Raw genomic sequence first — 19694 nt, 5'->3', positions numbered from 1 at the left:
AGGGCATTACGTCGAGGGCATAAGCCAGTCACAGAAGGACAAATGCTTCATGGTGTCACTCATGGGAGGTCCCTAAAGTGGTCAAGTTCAGAGAAAGTAGAGTGGGGTTGCCAGGGCTGGGGAGGGTGGGAAAGGGGAGCCAGTGTTTGATGGGTACAGAGTCTCGGTTTTGCAAGATAAAGAGTCTAGAGATGGAGGGTGGTGATGGTACCTCACCAACGGGTATGTACCTGATGCCACTGAACTGTACACTTAAAAGTGGTTAAAGTGGTACATTTTATGTTGTGTATATTTTACCAGAACTAAAAAAACACCCTCCTACCCAACGAGTTTGGGTTTGTGTTGACCAGGGTGTTGACACTGTGTAGTCACTGGCGGCTAATGAGAAGGGTACGTGGAGACCCCGGCCGGGTGCCGTCCAGGCATTGCCCACTCTCAGGGCAGGCAGGGAGAGGTGGGCCTGGCTGGGCCCCACACCGTGGTCAGGGCCACGTGGCTCTAGGGAATCAGCTGCTCCTTGGGCACCTCGACCACTGACTGCCCTGTCTGGTGAGAGCCAGTGAGGCCCCTTGCCGTTGTCAATTTGAATTTTTATTGGTTCTGTTATATTCTTTATGTTTATTTGCAAATTTGCTCTGTAAGGCAGATGTAAACATGAGAGCTTTATACCTGGCTTGGCGTCTGTGCACTTGAAGAAACACTATAATAAAAATGATTGAAGACAACCCCAGGATCCGTGAGAAATGTTTTCTTTAAAAGAGTGTTCATGCGTTGCTCGGATTTGATTAATGCTGTGGTTTGGCTCCTGGGTCTGTCTCCCTTAAAGCTGGGTCATCTCCATGTCCCCACGGGGCTAGCGTCCAGGGCCAGTCCCAGAGTTGTTTCCTGAGTGAGTGAGTGCATGGATGCAAGGGTAGAGGAGGAGAAACGCACTGTGGCGGGGGAGGGGAGCAGAAGAAGCAGGGCAGGCTGCCAAGAAGAGGCCTGTGCGTCCTGGGCCTGGAAGTGGGAGCAAGAGTTCCAGGAGTAGGAGACGGAGTGGGATGGGTGTCTCAGGGCAAGAGGTGTTGAGGGCACCCCGGCTGTGCCTGGCCATGTGACAGCTGGAACTCAGCCTCTGAGCCCGGCTGTCAGGAGTGGGCAGCTGTCCCCAGCAGACCCCTGCGAGTCTGCCCCACACCCCCTCACCCCATCCCACGCAGCACCTAGTCCTGGGGTCTCATCTCTCTCCAGTGCCACCTCCGCCCCAGCCACCACCCTCTCTTGCCCATGTCCCGGTGTCTCCAGTGGGTCTCCCTGCTGCCAGTCTCACCCGTCCGATGGATCTGAGACCAGCAGGCATCACCCCTGCATCCAGTGAACAGCACTGAGCGCCTAGGACGTGCCCAGCCCTGATTAGGAACCCAGGCCCCACCCAGTGGAGAGAGACGAACAAGGAAACAGCAAGCCGCAAAGCACACCAGGATGAGACAAAAGGAATGGGGAAGAAGTCCTAGTGACACCTTTCCTGGGCCCCCAGGGCCGTGGCTCCAGCCCCTCCCTCTGGCCTCCTCAGACCTGGCGTGGGCTGCGGGTCTGCACCTTGCCAGGCTGGCCTTGGCCTAGGCCTCTGGCCTCACTTGGTCGCCTCACTGCAAGGCATGGCTGTGCGATCTTGCGCAGGTCACTCTCCAGTTCTGAGCCTCAGCTTGTCCACCTGTAGGATGGGCTTGGGCCTGGTGGGCAGGAACAGGAGCGGGGCCCCAGGTCCAACCCCTGGCCCCGAGGCTGGACGGGGTGGCCCAGCAAGGAAGGAGTGACTCACAGCCCTACCTGATTTAGAAACAGCCCCTCCCTTGCCGGCCCCAGTGGCCACCTGATTCAGTCCTGGAGAACTTTTTCATTCTAAAGACCCAAACTGCAGGAGCCTGGCGACTTCCCTGAGGAGGGGAGGAGAAGGACCCCCGTTCTCCTAGCACTATCCCCCCCTGCCAGTGGGTGGAAACCTCTGCTCACCCTGCGCCTGCGTCCCCTGCCCAGGCCGCCCAGTGGGAGCAGTACTTGACCCTGACCCGACTGTCATGTCTTTGGGGTGGCCGGACCAGCCTGCCTCACAGATCTGGCGCTCCAGCAGTGGGTGGCTGGGATGGGGGGTGGGGGGCAGCCTGGCCTCTCTGCTCCCTCTGTGGTCTCAGGGCTTCTCTCTCCTGGTGGCCTCTCTCGGATTTTCTTCCATGGCCTCTGGCCTCCAAGCTGGAGAGAATGGACATTGCCAGGCCTCCTGAGGCCTCGGCCTGTTGGTCAAAGCGAGTCTCAGGCCAGCCCAGATTCCAGAAAGGGGAGATGGTGGACGTGTGGCCCAGGAAGGTTTGTTGGCAGACACTGTCCCACCCGAGGACCCTGGCTCTTGGACAGCCTCCCGTGTGACAGGCGGCGGGGGAGCTGACCCCCGAGAATGCTGAGGAGGGAAGCCCAGGGGGCTCGGGGCCCAGCTGGAAGGGACTAGAAGGCTGAGCCTCAGAGCCCTGCCCTCCCTAGGCCCGCAGCAGCTCTGCCCCTGAGCCGAAGGGTGTTTCCCCAGGCCCCGGTGGGGAATGAGGCTGGGCCTGCTCCTCCTGTCGGTGGCAACGCTCTGCGGGCCCTGCCTGGACTTCCCTGAGGCCCCACCCTGCCTCACAGGTCTGAGAAAACGTCCCCACGGTGATGCTTCCCGGGGTGGGTCCTTCCCCACCCCACAGAGGCCTCAGGAAGTCACAGCGGCCACCCGCACAGGCTCTGCCGCTCATTAGCTGCATGATCTTGGGAAAGTTACTTCACTGCTCTGTGCCTCAGTTTCCTCATCTAGAAAATGGAGACAAAGGATGGACAAGCATGAGCACTCTGTGCCAGGCCCCATTCTTAATCCATGTTCTTATCCACAAACCTATACCATCATGTGGCTGAGGCGTTTTTAAACCAGAATGTTTCTGAGCACCTGAGCCGTCCCCAGTGCCAGCCCCCAGCCCCGCACTTCATGGGGAGCTGGCAGGAAGCGAGTGACAGCAGAAGCCTGCGGCAGAAGCAGGCTGTGTTACCTGGAGCACGGGCCAGCCGGGGGGGTGGGGGTGAGAGGCCCTCTGTGTGGGGGCCAGGCCCTGTCTGGGGCTGGGGGCGAATGGGAGAGTGGCTGGGATGGAAAGGTCTGGAAACCACGTCATAGGAGGAGTGGTGGGAGGGCTCTTGCCAAGTCTCTGAAGGACTGTGGTGCAATGAAGACACGGACTTGCTCTGACCAGTTCCAGACAGTAGATTCCAGCATCTGTGACAGCCAAAGCACCACCCCCCACAATAGAGTTGACTTGTGAGAGAGTGAGTGCCACGTCACGGGAGGCGTGTAAGCGGAGTGGCCTGGGACGGGGACTGGAGGAGATGACCTTGAGGCCCCCGAGCCCCCTGTCCAATGCACAGGTGTGAGGCCCAAGTGAGCCACATTTGGCAGCTCAACAGCCTCAGAGTGCGCAGGGGTTAAAGGCCAGTGGCGGAGCCTCTGCCGCCAGCTCAGGCCCCTGGTGGAGACCCTGCAGTGGACCCCTGATTTCTTGGGTGAATTTCTCTCTTCCACTTCTCCCCACCGGCCTGGGTCCAGCTGCACAGCTTGGACCTCTAACCAGGGCTCCCAGCAGCACCCTGGTTTATTTAAGTTTCTGGTCATCTAAAGGATGAGAGGAAACTGCTGGTCCCGAGCAGGCCACCTCTGGGCCTGTGGTTTCCAGGCTCAGAAAAGTAAAGATAGACTGGATGTTCCCGAAGTCGCCAGCTGGGCCCGGCCCCTGCCCACCTCCCTGTGGCCAAGTGGCTGCCAAGTGAGGACTTGGTCCAGGGTCCATGAGGACGGAACCTGAACCTCACTGTCACCCGAGAGCCAGCACGGCCAGGCTGGAGCCCCACCTCTGCGGCTCAAGGCAGGTGGCTTCACCGAGGCAGGTGGCTTGGAGCAGGGCCGGGAGGCAGGAGGGGCACCACCCCTGTCTGAGTCTCACCGTTCCCTGCCCTGTCCTCCCTGTGGTGACCCTGTGGAATGTTGTCATGTGAGTCTGTGGGGAGTGCCCAGCAGGGCTTTGTGGGTTCAGGGGTGTGCCCTGTGTGCGCGAGGGGTGTGTCCGTGAGCACAAGGCTGTGCGAGTGCGTGTGCCTGCGTGACACTGGGGTGAGCAGCCTCCCCGTGGGGCACATGTGCGGGAAGACGGGGGCCTGCTCTGTGCATGTGCACTCGGTGTGGGGGTGTCTACTTCTCTCCAAGGGCCCCGAGGCAAGAAGAAACCAGTTGGGGCGACTGGTGTGACTCAGCCCGTTCCCCTCCGGCCTCCAGCCTCCTGGGCCGCCACGGGCTGCAGGGGCTGCCACTTGCGCAGCTTCCACCTGGTGACGCAGTCCAATTCTGAGCATCTGGGGCATCCTCGGAGCTTGCAGGGGTCCTCGGCCTGAAGTACTTCCCACCATAACCTCCCCCGACCCCGACCCCGCACACTTTCTGGCTGCGCCCAACCCCCCTTCGGGCTCTCCCCGCCCCCCTACCTTTGCTTATGCTGTTCTGTCCCCTCTTTCGCTGTATGCCCGAATCTGCCCCAACCTTCCGGGCCTGGCTGAGATGCTGCCCACCTGCCGGGGTGGGCCGTGCCTCTGCCTCTCTGCCACCCCCACCGGCCCAGGCTTTCCTCCATCCCTGCGACGGCCTGGAGCCCAGGGCCGGCAGACAGCCAGGCTCAGCACGCACGGGGCTCTAGCCTCGCCCCCAGGCGCCGCCTCCCTCTCTCTCTGCGGGGTCAGCGGGGTCAGCCCAGTGGGAGAGAGGACCCACCGGCAGGGAGCTCCGAGGGGGCCTGGCCTCTGGTGGCCAAGCACTGGCTCTGGAGTCCCAGACCTGGGTCCGAGTCCTGGTTCTGCCACTCGGCCATTGAGTGGGCTCAGTCAGTTTCTTCTTGCTGTGCCTCAGTTTCCTCTCCTGGGGGCTCCAGCAAGTGGGGCTGTAGGGGCTGCCCGGGGAAGGCAGAAGGGCCCGCACAGCACAGCGGGGGCTGGCGATAGGGCAGGCTCCTGAGTCCCCTAGGCATGGTTGCCACAGCCCAGCCACATGTGCAGTTCATGGTACAAACAAAAGTCAATTTGTCCTGGGTCACACCCATCTGTCCCACATGGCAACCCTGGCCCGCATGGGGCAAGTCCAGTGTTAAGGTCCCCCTCGCCTGGAGGGCTGGCACTTCTCTCTCTGGGCAGCCCTCAGGACCTCAGCAGTAGACACTTGGGGTGTCCCCTCAAAGGCACACACGGAGGCCGGGCAAGGTGCCGTCTGTGGCTACCTTCCCACGGCGCGGTGTTTACTGAGCACCTATGATGTGTCAGGCTGTGCCAGGTGCTAGAGACACAGCAGCAGGAAACGGGATGGACACAGATCCCTGCCTCGGAGCAATTTTGTTCTAGTTGGGGAGGGCCAAAAAAAGTCAAGAAACATAATATTGACTAAATTACCTAGTAAGCTGGAAAGGGAAAAGTGCTAAGGAAGAGAGACAACAAGCACAGGGACCAGGGACCTGCACTTAAATAGGGTGGTCAGGGAGGCCCAGGGTGGAGGCTCAGCCTTGAAGGAGGAGGCCCCATGAGGGTGCCTAGGACAAGAGCATTCCGGGGAGTGGGGAGGGAGTAGCAGTTGCAAAGCAAGCCAGGGCGCCGATGGGCCAGCAGAAGGGAGGAGAGCAGGGAGGCCCCTGGGCTAGATCAGACAGACCTTGGGGGGCCTCAGAAGGACCCTGGCCTCACTCCAGGTGAGATGGGAGCCACAGCAGGGTTTGAGCAGAGGAGGGAGGTGAGCTGACTGTGCTTTCCTGGATCCCTGGCTGCTCTGTGGGAACACCAGTGGGGAGGCTGCGGCAAGAATGTGGGCCAGGTGAGGGCACTGGCAGGGTGAGAACAGGCTGGGCGCACCTAGAGCCCGCAGGAGCCCCTCCCGTGGGGACCACAGGTGCTGAGAGCACAGGATGCCTCACCTGGGGCTGCCCTTTGAGAATCTGATAACAAACACCCTTGGACCCTTCCCCAGTAAAACATGTACTTGCACATGCAGTACACATACACGCACACAAACGGGCACAGCACACACCCATGTTCATGTGCATGCACACATGCATCCACACATGTACACTGAACCCATGTTCATACATGCACATGCACACGCACACGTGCTCACAAACACACGCCATGCTACCGGGAATTGAAGGAGATTCCTGGACTCCCTGACCCTCCAAGTATCAACTGAAGAATGACAAGGTTCATAAATTTGGAAAGGAGAGCTTTATTTTTCATAAAGGGTTGGAGACTGCAGGCGACCATCTTGAAGGCTGGGAAGTATAGCCTCAGGCAGGAAAAGAGAGCGAGCGCTTTGAGGGAACAGGAATTGACGCTGAGCAGGGTGGCTGACTGCACATATTGAATAAGCTACAGGAGGAGTCACGAATACTTACGAAAGGAGAAACATGCCCATGTGCAGTTGAGCTTCATGCCCCTTCACGAGTTGCATGTACAAAAAAATGGTAGTTGGCAAGGGAGGAGTTTTCAGCCCTCTGACATCAAAAGGTGAAAGAGGCCGGGGTGCGGTGGCTCATGCCTGTAATTCCAGCACTCCAGGAGGCCAAGGCAGGAGGATCGCCTGAAGCCAGGAATTTGTGACCAGCCTTGGGCAACATAGTGAGAACTCCTCTCTACAAAAAATTAGCCTGGCTTGGTGGCATGTGCCTGTAGTCCCAGCTACTTGGGAGGCAGAGGCAGGAGGATTGCTTGCTTGAGCCCAGGAGTTTGAAGCTGCAGTGAGCTGTGGTCGTGCCGCTGCACTCTAGCCTGGGCAGCAGAGTGAGACCTTGTCTCTTAAAAAAAAATGGAAAAGGGTAAAGCAGAGGACAGCCTTCTGTGCGTAGCTTCTGTAGACTGGTCAGAACCACTCCATGGTCAGTGGTCTCTTACCTGGAAGGAATTTGGTGGGATATTGTGTGGAAACCCCAAAAGGGAGGAGTGAGTGACAGTAGGTGGCTGGTTGAAATCAGCGGTGAGCTAGTCTTTCCAAAGGGCTGCTTTCTGTTTAATCCTTAGGGAGGAAAACCCAATGGCAGTTAAAGAGGGTGGGCATCTAATGAGGCATTTCCAACCTCCCATCCCGCCATGGCTGGGATTTCAGTTTTTGAGGTTTCTCTGGGGTACCCTTGGCCAAGAAGAGGCCCATTCAGTTGGTTGAGGGGTTAGAATTTTATTTTTATTTCTCACAAGTAACAAATGGATCCCAGTATAATCCTCTGCCCTTACTTGACAAGTGTGGAAACTGAGGCTTGCAGAGAAAAAGGGACTTGTTCAAGGCCACCCAGGCAGAGAGGCCCTGACTAGCAGGGCTTAGCTCAGACACCCAACCTGGAGCATCAGGGGCCCCTGCCTTAGGACCCTCGGTCCCCGGCACCAGCTAGGCACCTGGGGAAACATCTCTCATCTTAATGCCCAAGGAACCCACAGCAAGGCCAGGCAGGGAGCCCAGGACACCAGGCGGCAGGTGCTCAGGTCCTGAGAGGAAGTGAGAGGGGACTCTGTGGAGAGGGGCATCTGAGCTGCATCCTGGAGGCTGGGATTGGGGAATGAACACTAAGAGACAGGCTGGGAGGGGCATTCCAGGTGGACCCCAGCAGCAGCAAAGGCTTTGAGGTGGGAACTCTCCACATGGAGCATGAGCAGGGCCCTGGGAACCAGAAGTCTTCAGTGGAGAGGGAACATCTGGGCTGGGTCTTAAAGGATGAATAGGAGTTTTTCCAGAAAGGCTTTCTGGGAAGGACTATATATGCCAGGTACAAAGATAAAAAGGTGGAAGAAACTGCAAGCGTTTCAGAGGGCTGCCTGCTGTGCACCCTCAGGAGCAGCTCAGCAGTGAATGAATAGATGAATGAATGGAGTGCATGTGGTGGGGTTAGGAAGGGGACAGGTCCGATGACTTCACCTAGCAGGTGATGGGGAAGGAAGGCAAGGAATATTTATAGAATATCTCTGGAGCCCACCTGGTGCTGTGCCCTCACCACACACTCTCAGGCAGCCTCCTTCGTGCCAACTCTACAGACGAACAAGCTAAGACTTTGAGCGCAGAGCCCTGGCCCAGCTGCTAGGGCCGGGACTGGAGCCGGCTCTCTCTGCCCACTGCCCCGCCAGCTCCCTGCCCACCGGGGCCTGGCAGGTGGTGCCTGGCCTTCGTGGCATGGGTCAGGAGATGCCCTACCTGGAGACCCAGGGCCAAGAGTGAGATGACCCAGGGAAGGCGGAATGCAGCTCCCTGGTGGGGCCAGGCAGCAGCTGCTGAAAGGATAACAGATCTCGCAATTGTTCCCAGAGCCAAATCGGCCCCAGGTGAAAGGGGACGGTAGGGCTGTAAGTCGACACCGCCTAGAGCTGGCTAATCTTGTATCTGGGCTTGCACAACCTCCTAGTCAGGCAGCCCAGCCCCCAGAGGAGGGGCGGGGCAGGAGGGCCCCAAGTCTCCAGTGGTGGTGGAAGGCTTGGAGGTAGAACAGGAAGTGAGCAAGGGGGAGGGAGAGGATGGAGAGATCCAGATTCCACTGACGTCCACGTGGTGTCAGGGCAGTGATCAGTCACATTCTGCACATGAGGAAACTGAGGCTTAGGGCACTGAAATCACTGGGACACTTGGCGGAGCTGGACTAGAAGCCAACTCTTAATCACCTGGCATTCAGCCTCCGCTGCTGAGCACCTACTGCGCGGCGGTGTGTGCCGGGCCTCTGGAAACGGGGGAGGGGAAAGGAGTGACGGGGACACGCGGGAGGAAGGAATTGGGAGTTGTTTCCCCCTCTGGCCCCACAGGGCCTGAGCTGGGAGGGTGGCGGGTGGGACCTGGTGTGCCGGGCTCTGCCAGGGGCTGGTTGGGTGTGACTGAGCAAGTCACCTGTCATCTCTCATGAGCTGGGGACATGTACTTGCCACACAGCCCCCAACACACTGGAGGAGATGGATGTGGACTTTGGAATGGCCCCGACCAAGGCTGACTCCTCTTTGGCCTCCCAAGAAGCTTGGGAATCTGGAAAGTTCGGGAGAACAAAGACCCAAGCGGTGGGAGGATGGAGAGCAAGCCAGCCGCCCCAGAGTCCCTGACCCTGCCAGCTCTGGGCCCAGCAACTCCCCTGGGGGCTGGGGGCTCCCAGATAGGTAAGTATGTCTGTTTTGCACCTTATCAAAAAACTCATAAGGGAGTCAAGCTGTGAGTGTGACAGACTGACTGGTTTTTAGGTCACACAAAATGGCTTCACATCAAAAGAGCTGCGTCAAGAACCATGTCGTGAGGGTAAGATACTTACTGAGAGGGAAACAGGCTGTCGGGGCCGTGGCCCGGGCTGACTTTCCACCGGACACCCTTGCGTAATTTTCCCATGTGCACTTCATGCTGCTGTCATCGGTTCACCTAAACTCATTAAAAAATTAAAGAACAGAAAGTCACATGTGTGGCTTGGGTCTTGTTCCAGACCTGTGGGGCTCACAGTTTTATGGGGAGCAGAGCTCTCCTCAGGGGGAGAAAGAGCCCACCCACTGTGGGCATCCTGGCCAAGGACGGGGTCGAGCCTGGCCCCAGGGCTTCCCAGCCTGGTTTCCTTGGGCAGGTCCTTTCGCTTCCTCCGGAAATGGAGGGATGTGATATTTTGTGCCCACACACAGCAGTGCCCACACACAGCACTTCTCTCATGGGCTGAGGGATGCCCAAAGTTGCTGCAGCAGGCCAGGGGAGGGAGAGGAGATTCTTCTGGGGAAAGAAAGTGTCTGAGAGATGGCCCTTTCCAGAGGGGCAGGAGTTCCAGGCAGAGGGTGCAGGAGAGCGATGGCATGGGGTGGAGGGAGGGCGAGCACGCATGAGCAGGAGTGAGGGTTCTGTGGCTGGTAGACAGAGCAGGGGCAGAGTCGGCTGGACAGGCAGGTGGGCGAGGAGGAGGCTGACATTCTGGGAGGGGAGAATAGATTGGATCTGGGGGGAGTGGCGGTGCTGTGGGCAGGTGTTATAGAGATGTCATAAAGGCATGTGCTCAGAGCAGTGTGGACTAGGAACAGTTTTTACATTTTCAAATGGTGGGGGAAAAATCAAAAGAAGAATAATGTTTCAGGACATGTGAAAATGATGTGAAAAACAAATTTTGGTGTCCATAAATAAAGTTTTATTGGAACACAGCCATGCTCATTCTTTTACATACTGTCTAGGGTTGATTTTATGCTACGATGGCAGAGTTGAGTAGTTGGGACAGAGACTGTACAGTTGGCAAAGTCTAAAATATTTACAATCAGGCTCTTACAGGAAATATTTTGCCCACCGTTGGCTTGAGGGGAGCCTGGGGTGGGGGGAGCAGTACGGGGGGATGCTGAAGAAGGGGCCGGGCCAAGGCACTGAACTTAAGCTGCAGGCAGGTGGGAGGGTTGAGGTCAGAGGCGACCTGCTCAGATGCCTGCTGGAGAAGGACCAATGAAGCTGGGCATGGTGGCACCTGGAGCAGGAAGACCAGCCCCAGGCAGTGTCAATGGATCAGCAAAGGCCTGTGGACCAACCTTGAGCCCATGTGCAGGGTTGGCAGTGTCTCCCTGCCCTTTGGGCACACCTTTGCTGATTGCCTGTGGAATGGTGCCCGCGGCATACCCAGGGTGCCCCGCACACACAGGGGGAAGTGACTGCTCTACAGGCCCCAGAGCGGAAGGGCTGGAAGCACATGGAGGCACTCCAAGCCCCGAGAGGAACGACCCACAGTAGCGGCATGAGGGTCCACGGTGCGAAATGGTGGCCCCGTGGCAGGAGAGGAGGCTCAAGAGGTAGGTAGGGCTGGCCAGGCCTCAGGTGCCCTTCGAGGGAGGCATGGGAGAGGAGGTCCACCCCTGGAGTCACCCGGAGAGAGTGCGCAGGTGGCTTTGGGCGTAAGAGTGGACGGAGGAGGTCGGAAGGACACAGGCCGATGTAGAGCGGCCACCCACACCCGAACCAGACACAGAGATCGGGACAGACACGGCAACAGGCCCGACGCCGTGCACACACCACAGGACCAGGCCTCTGCACACGCTCACAAATGCGTGCACTCAGTCAGGGTCCAGGTATGAGCCGGCACAGCCGCGCGGATCCACGCCACAACCCGGCTCTGCAAGTCCATGCACACACGGGCACGGACCCGGGGACACAGCCGAGTCACACGGACCCAAGCACGCTGCGGAACACAGACACACACACGTCCACGCACAAACACGACCCGACACGCCGCCCCATGCGCGCACCAGACACACACTCGGCCCGCCCCGCCTCCCGTCGCACACACCCCCGCACAGGCCGCCCCGGGCCGTGGGCCGCCGCACGCACGGTCGCAGGCGGCGGAGCGCGCACTCTCCCTCGCACACACCTCTGATCCGAGCACACGCGGGAGGCGCGGCGGCGGCGGCGGCGGCCGGAGTCCGCGGTGCGAGGCGCCCCGGCCCGGAGCGGCGCGGCCGGCGGAGCCCGGCGGGCGGGGGAGGGGAGGGGGCTGCGGTTGGGGCGGGGCGGGGGCCAGAGCTGCCGGAGCCGGCGGGAGTGGGCACCTCCGCGCGGCGCTCGGCCTCGCCGCCGCACCCCGCGCGCCCGCCGCGGGCCCCGCCGCCGCCCCGGGGTGCAGCCGAGCGGCCGCGCCAGGCCCGGGACGGGCGGAGGTGGGGTGGGGGGCGGGGATCTGGCCGGGCCGGGGCCGCGCCGCCTGCGATGCCGGGCGCCCGCCGCAGCCGCAGCCGCCGCCGCCGGAGCCCGGGATGGGGCGAGAGGCTGCGGCGGATGCCAGCATCTCCCTGCCGGCGGCCCCGGGGGCCGCGGAGCCGCCGCCGCCGCTGCTGCCGCCGCTGCTGAGACCCAGCGGGCGATGGGTGAGTTGACCCCGGCGTCCTGGGGGGCCCGCGCCGCAGCCCTCCATCCCGCGCTCGCGGCCCCCAGCCTCCAGCTCCGCGCTCGCGGCGCCCCCCGCACGGGTCCGCGGCCCCCTCCCCGAGCGTGACTTTTGGGGGCGGGGGCGCCGGGGCCCGGCGGGGGCGGGATGCAGGGAAGCCGCTCCGCTCCGCTGCCCCCTCCCCCAACCCGGCGGCTCCGCGGAGCTCTCCCGGGCCGGAGGGCAGAGCCTCGGCGCTGCGACGCCCTCCCCCAGCTGGGCGAGGGGCGTCCCCGAGGCGCAGGGCTCCAGTCCTGCTTTGTGCGCTGCGCCCCCCCATCCTCCCGCGCGGCGCGGGGCTGGGGGTGGGAGGCCTCAGCGCCCGCCTCCCCCGTCCCCGACCCCGGGCTGCGGCGACGGCGGAGGCCCAGGCGCAGGCGGGTGCGGGGCGGGTGCCGGCCGGGGCAGTAGCTGCCCCTGGGGACCAGGCAGAGACGAGTGGGGCGAGAGCCCCCAACCTTCACGGGGAGGGGGGGTCCAGCTCTTTGCACCGCACTGCCCAGGGCGGGGGAGGGAACCCGGCTGAGGGAGGGCGCTATAAATATCTGCAAATAGTGAGTTCTGGAACCGGGGGTGGGGAGGGCAGCGCGCCTGGGTGTGTGCGCACGGGGGTGCCTGGGCTGGGGTGCAGCAAGAAGGGATGCGGCTCAGCCGGCCTGGGGGTCCGAGGTCGGATGACTCTCCCAGCCCCGGAAGACGCCTCTGAAAGGGCGTGGGCAGGACGTCCACCCTACCCCCGTGGGATTCCTCCGTGGTCCCCGCTTACCTCCTGGGACGCCAGTCCAGATATGCCTTGGTGGGGGACTTGTGGGCACTGGTGTGTCACTTGGGGAGTGGGCCGCAGTTACTGAGGCTCTAGGCACAGGGCCAGGCATGAGGGTGGAGAGGAGAGCCAGGCCGGCCTCCTCCCCAGGAGCTGCCACTCTGTAGGGTATTCCTGCTGCACAGCGCTGAGGGGTTGGGCACGGGGTCCTAGGAAAGTTTGAAAGAGGGGTCCCAGCCCAAGGAGGAGAGAGAACTTACTGGAAGAGATGATCACAGGAAGCTGGGAGAGCTCTGGGGTAGAGAAAGGTGGGAAGGGCACTGTGGGCACAGGCTGGGAGGCGGGAGTGCCTGGCGTGTGTTGAGAGGTGAGGGCGGGAGATGGTCAGGCACAATGGGTGACCACTGTGACAAGTGAGATCAAGAGAGGGGGAGAGGCTGAAGGGAGGGAGGGCCAGGTGGAGGCCAGGTGGTGGACCACACCAGGGAGCTGGCACTTACTTCTCAGGACAGCAGGGAGCCAAGACAGGGCTGGGAGTGATGCTGGCCGGGTCAGCCCCCCACCTTCTGAGGGTCTGCGCGTGACCCTTGTGTGGTCCGGGCTGCTTGATGCACGCTGGTGATCCCTTCCCCTGCAAGTAGCTGGGCCACCTCACCCTCAGGAAGTCAGCTTTCTTAGCCTCAGTTTCCATATCTGTCCAATGGGGAGAATTTGATTGTGGAATGGATGGATTATGGAGAGGTTTGAATGAGATGATGTGTGTAGGGTGCCTGGCACCTGAGAAGCTCTTGGGAAATCGCTGGCTGCTGTGTTGGTATGATTACCTGTAAAATGAGGACACTGATGCCAGCTGGCGGGCCACGGTGAGGGTCATGTGAGGGCTGGATGTGAACCAGAGGGAGCCGAGGGCTGGAAGCTGCGTGTCGTGTGTGGTGCTGGGAGATGAGATAAGTGGTGAGTGGCCAGAGGTAGGGTGGTCTGCAGAGGCAGACCCTTTTGCCCCTGTGGGCACCGCTACCCAGCCAGGCTCTCAGGGCATCTCCTGTGCTCCCCAAGGCCACAGCCCCTTTGTTGCCCATGCTGCGTGATGCACCCCCTCCTCCCAGCCACTCCTAGCCCTGCACACAGGGACCGGGGCTCTTTTCCAGATGTTTCTTCAGACATTCAGGTCAAGAAACACGATGTCCTCAGTGGAGGAGTACCGTGCTGGGTAGAGAGCACACAGGCCTTGCCCTCAGGAGATTAGAATTCCTTTGGGCCACAGATGCCATGGGGCACCTACTGTCTGCCTAGCCCTGTGCTGGCTGCTTAGGGGTAAGGGGAGAGTTGATAAAAGTGGGGATTCCAGATCCTGTGGCCCGGTTCACATCCTGGCCTGCAACTTACTGTGTGACTGACTGTGGATTGCTGACCTTGCATCTCTGTGCCTCAGTTTCCTCGTGTCTAAAATGGGGGTGATGCACACTATTACTCCCATCCAAGTACTAACCAGGCCCAACCCTGCTTAGCTTCCAAGAGCAGATGAGACTGGGCACGTTCAGGGTGGTATGGCCGTAGACATGCACACTATTACTATTTGAACAGCTTGGCGTAGTTTTCAGTGGGTGTTTACTGCCCCACTTCTAGAATGCGTCTCCTGATCCACCCCTGCCTCTTTGGAGACTACACAGCCTGGCCCAGTACATGCATTGTGCCCCTCCCTGATGTCTTCTCCTCTGAGTATGAGTCAGGGGCCTGCCTATCTGTATCCATTGCTCAGGTGGGGGGCAGTTGGAGGCTGGCAACTGGCTCTCTGGGAAAATAAAATCCCTGATGAGTGATGCTCACCGATTCTCATGGTGTAAATCCTCCTACCATGGCCAACTTTAAGCCACCAATGGCTTAACAGGAGTGTCATAACTGGAGCTGGTATGCACCAGTTTTAGCACCCAGGCATTCAGTGGGTGCTTAATAAATGATGGTTGAACAGGAGGAAAGGCCCAGAGAGTGCGGTCTGATAGCCTTGGGGAACTGACAGCCATGCTGCGGGTGAGAAGGGCCTGCAGGGCAGTGTGGATAGGCCTGCGGGCTGGAGGCGAGAGGCCACCCTTCACCAGCCGCAGATGAGGCTAGAGGGAACAGAGAGCTCATGGCGTCCTGTCCTGAGACCCTCTGTACCCCTGGCCCTGCCTCATTCCTGCTCTGGCCCCTCCCCAGAGGCTCCCCTCCACCTCAGCCTGGCCTCGGCGTTCTGCAGGGAATGGCCCCGCTGGACCCGAGCTTTAGCCTAACAGAGCTCGAGATGTGGTCCAAACGGGTTGCAGACCTCAATTTCTATTCTTTTGCTTGTGCTGTCCCCTCTGCTTGAATACTTGTCTATTCCACCCCTTCCTCTGTCCGCTGAAACTCCATCACCCATCAAAAGCTTCCTCGTGCGCCTCTTCCTCGGTGTCACCAGCTCTCTGCCCTGAATCAGATCCTTCTCCCCTGCCGCTGTTGCCCCTGGCCGTGCAGCTCCTCAGATGTGCACGTGCCTGCCCGTGACAATATCAATAGCTAATATGTATTATGTCCCTGCAGTAGCTCAGGACACAGGTGCCATGATTACCCCATCTACAGGTGGAGAAGCTGAGGCGCAGTTTCATGTTGGCACTGACCTTACATCTTAGCTGGTGCATCACTGGCTCAGGGAAGCCCATGCGAGTCCTGGTCTCCTTGCCACAGGCCCCAGAGCACTGTGCCCGTTTCCTTGGTGTGTTTGTTGTTACGTGTCCAGATAGACTTTCAGTGACAGATGTACTGAGGCCCTTGGTAAAAATGCAGATGAATGAATGAAGGAATGAATGAGTGATTGTTAGCCCAGGCGAGCAGCTCTCTGCCCCACCCTTTCCTCCCCCTTCTCCCTCCCTGATGAAGGGGACCGGCCCTCCAGAGGACAGCCTCAGAGGATGGACGGAGGGTCACAGGGGCCTGCTTGGGAGGGGTTGCCGTCCCCCCTCCTGAAGGGGACAGTGAGGCTCTGGGAGGCAGTGGAACTGCCCATGGCTGGAAGCAGGCCTGGTGGGAGGCCTGGGAACGCCCTCCTGTTGTCTAGAATGGGGATGACAAGGAGACCCAAGGCCTTGCCCATAATCCAGAAAGTTAACGGGGTCCTAAAATACTTTTACTGCCTGAAGTGGAAATTTTTGTTGGCTCACTTATTTTCATCTTTTCTATAAAAATAAAATTAGAACAATAGAAATCATTCACACACCTAATTACTCTGTTGTTTTGTGAACTGAGAGCTTATTTTGCTCAAAACTTTGGTTCCCACTGAAATGGGAATCCCCTGGGAGGGGAGGGGAGGGGAGGACTGAGATAGGGTCCCTAGCCTGTGCAGACACGGGGCCTCCTCGGGGCCTACCCTTCGGTGCACTCTCCAGGCAGGCCAGGAACTTCCCAGAAGCAACAGCCAGGGGTCTGAGCAAGGGAGGGCAGCCAGGGTGGACTTCGGGATTCTGGCTGGCAGGGACCCATGATGATGATATTCAAGGTTGTCCTCCCCACCTCGACCTCCGAGTCATCATAACTTGCTGTTTATTGAGCACTTACTATGTACTAAGCACAAGGCCAAGCACTTCATTGCATTATCCCAATGATGCTTCATAACTTCCTGAGAGGTAGGTACAATTGTCATACCCCTTTGGCCGTTTGAGGGTGCCCAGAGTCGGGGCTCACAGCCAGGAAGTGGTGGGACTGGGATTGTGTCCAGCCTGGAGGACCCCTGAGAGCAGGCCCTCTCAGCCACCCAGACCTGCCGCTTCCCTTTCATGGGCTCCCCACGATGCCTGATCTCTGAGGCTTGCACCCCTAGGACAGCACCCCAGTCTCCGCCACCCTCCTGGGCCCCGCCTCTGGAAGGCCTGCGCAGCCTCACCTGGCTGGCTTGTTTCCCAGTACGTTTCCCCAGGCCCCAGCCAGCCCTGCTGAGTCAGAATCCTGCCACGGGGGGACTGGAAATCCAGTTTTAGAAATGCCGCCCGCCCAGGAGATGCAGAGGCCTGAGCACTCCAGGAACCACTGCCCGGCCCCATGGCCCACCCCCCTCTCCCCGCCCCCAAGCTACGAGATCCCCCAACCCCTGTGACCCAGATCCTGTGGCCCAGCCCCCATCCGTGGTCTCAGCCTCTGCTCCCTGGCACCCCCAGCTGTTCACCTACCATGCTCCCCGATGCCCCCAACATTGCTTTTATCCCAGCACCTGCTGCCGCTGCCTGGTCCGTCCTCTTTCTCCCTGGGGCTGGCACGTGGTTGGTCAAGGCGCATCGTGGGGGTGAGTGATGGTGGCTGCCTCGGGGGAGGGGCCCAGGGAGAGCTGCAGATGACAGGGGATGGGCTGAGCTCCGGGGCCAGCACTTGGGCATGCACTTGGGCCTGGCACGGGGCCTGGCACGTGAAAGCCTTTCGATAAATATTTCCTAAAAATGTGTTGGATGGTGACTGCATGCGTGGCAGGTGAGGGCCACTTCCGGAAACAGCACAGATGGGCTGGTTTAGGGAAACATTGAGAAGGTGCCTTCCTGAGCATCGCCCAGGACGGTGAATACCAATGGTCGTCACTCGTGTTTGTGGCACCAACGGAAGAGACAGGCTGGAGTTTTTCTTGCATGATCTCATTTCAATACTCAGGACCCCTGGGCTGTGGTGCCAAAATAATCCTGATTTCACCGTATGGAGACTGAGTCCCAGGCAGGGGAGGTGACTTGTTCCATCACTCAGGCAGGAGGAGGTTCTGGGGTCTGCAGCCTGCCCGGCGGGCGAGCGCCCGGAAGGGTCCCTGCGGCAGTCTGCAGTGTGCGGAGCATCTCACACACGCCTTTGCACTGATGCTCAGGTGGGTCGGAGGGTTATGGCTCTGCTTTTCCCTCGTGCCCGCATCCTGGGCTCAGAGAACCACCTGAGGGGTGCGCTGTGTCTGTGTGGGGCAGGCGTCCAGGCTGCCAGGGGATGTGCGTCCAGGGCTCGGGCGCACAGCAGCTGTTGGGAGCCCAGTGGTGAGTGGGGCAGAGCCAGGCCTGAGCTGGGCCTGGTGCTGAGCTGCTGCATGGTCTGGACCCGTCTGGAACGTTTATTATTCACTTGGTCCTTGCAATAGCCCAAGACGGCCTTCAGTCTTGAAGCAGAGGCCCAGAGACAGGGGGCCACAGGCCGGCTGGCAGGGTGGGCGTGGCTGTGCAGAATGACTGCCGTTAGAGTCACGCACAGTGATAACAGCGGGAGGACCGGCCAGCCGAGGCATGCCCCAGAGGGCAGCCACGGGGTATCTAGGGATCAGGTCTACTAAGGCTGGTCTGGGCATGTCACCGGCTTGCATGTGCCCCATTCCCTCAGGGTGGTGGCCCCAGCTCCCCTCCACACCCCCCGAAATGCGGGTGCCGCCACCTATGCGGACGCCCTTCCCCTCCTCATCCTGGCTCGTGCTGGTTCATTTCTTAAGACCCCTCCAGGAAGCCATTCCCACCCTACCCAAGAGTGGCGAGGCTGGTCCTCATTGCGGGGTGACTTCTGTCTGTCTGCCCCGGTGGCAGGTCTGCGAGGGCCTCACTGTAAGCAGGGCCTGGTGGGACGCGCCAGCAGAGCACACAGAGAGGACTGGACGCAGGGGTGGGGGGTGGGGGGCTCGGGATGGAGGTCCCTAACCCGGCAGCGGGCTCGCTCGGCTGTTCCTCATGTCTAGATGCCACAGGGAGAGATTTGTGGGGAAGGTCGCAGGTCTCCCAGCACAGGTGTCCACAAGGTGCAGCAGAGCCCAGGTGATGGTCACATCAGCCCAGAGAGGCCACATGGCCAGCTGAACCTGCCCATTTTGCAGAGGGAACATTGAGGCCTGGGGCCCTTGGGACTTGCCCAGAGTGCCAGGGAGAGAGGCTGAGAGTCCCTGGTCCCTGTCGGTGTAGGAGGGCACTGACACCCTCTTCCCCTGTCCCCAAGCCGGAGGGGGATCCAGGTCGGGGCCGGGGGTGGGTGAAAAGGAGCCGAGGAGAGCAGAGTCCCCAGGGTCCTCTGTGTGTCCTCTGTGTGGAGGACGAAGCGCGATAGAGCGTCTGGGTCTTGCCCCAGAGCCGGCAGGAAATCCACACTGACCGTTCATTCCAGCACACAGGTGCGCGGGGTAGGGTGGGGGGAAGGCTGTAAGAAATTAGGCGAAAATGTCAGCCGGGGGTGGCAGGATGGTGGGTGATGTTGCCCTGTTTCTTTTGCTCTGCTTTCCAGATTTTCTAGAATGTATGAGAAACCTTTATAACCAGAAAAATGAGGTTCTATTCTAAGGCGAGAGGGAAGAAAAGGTGCCTCGAAGACAGCCAGCTTCCCCTTGGTCTGATTCTGGGGCCACCGCCTGTGGGCAGCCTCCGCAGTGTGATCTTGCAGGTACCTGGGTGTGCCTGTGAATTCGCGCCCACGGGTGCCAGGCCCGGACCCAGGAGACGAATGACACGAGGTCTCTCCCCTTGGGCCATTGCATTGAGGGCTGGTGCAGGGGGCAGCAGGTGTGGGGTCAGGGATGGTGTCCTGGAGACAGGGAAAAGGGCGGGGCAGGGCATTCCTGCCGGGATGGGGGTCCTGGGACCCCCTTCCTCTGGTTCGCGGCTCTTAAGCGCCCTGAAGGGGGATGGGGCTGGACAGGAGGAGTGGGCCCGAAAGACAGAACTGGGCGCGTGGACTGGAGGACGCGAGACCAGGGTCAGGCGAGAGGGCCGTGGTGCACAGCTCTCTATGAGAGGAGAGCGCAGGGGCCAGCAACTAGAACACCGCACCTACAGGACACGGCGCTGGAAAGTAGAACCTCTAGATCCAGACGGAGGAGCCGGAATACGGAACTTAGAGGGGAAATGTGGAGTAGCAAACCTAGAATGTGGGTCTTCCGGAACATGGCACTCTGAGGTTGGCCAGGCCCTCAGTAGCAGTGGGGAAACTGAGGTCAGAGGGGGCAGGGAACTCGTGAGCCCTTGTGA

This window comes from Lemur catta, chromosome 6 (genome assembly GCF_020740605.2).
Source record: "Lemur catta isolate mLemCat1 chromosome 6, mLemCat1.pri, whole genome shotgun sequence".
Classification (NCBI taxonomy): domain Eukaryota; kingdom Metazoa; phylum Chordata; class Mammalia; order Primates; family Lemuridae; genus Lemur; species Lemur catta.
The sequence above is the reverse complement of the archived record's forward strand: the minus strand, read 5'-3'. Positions refer to the sequence as shown.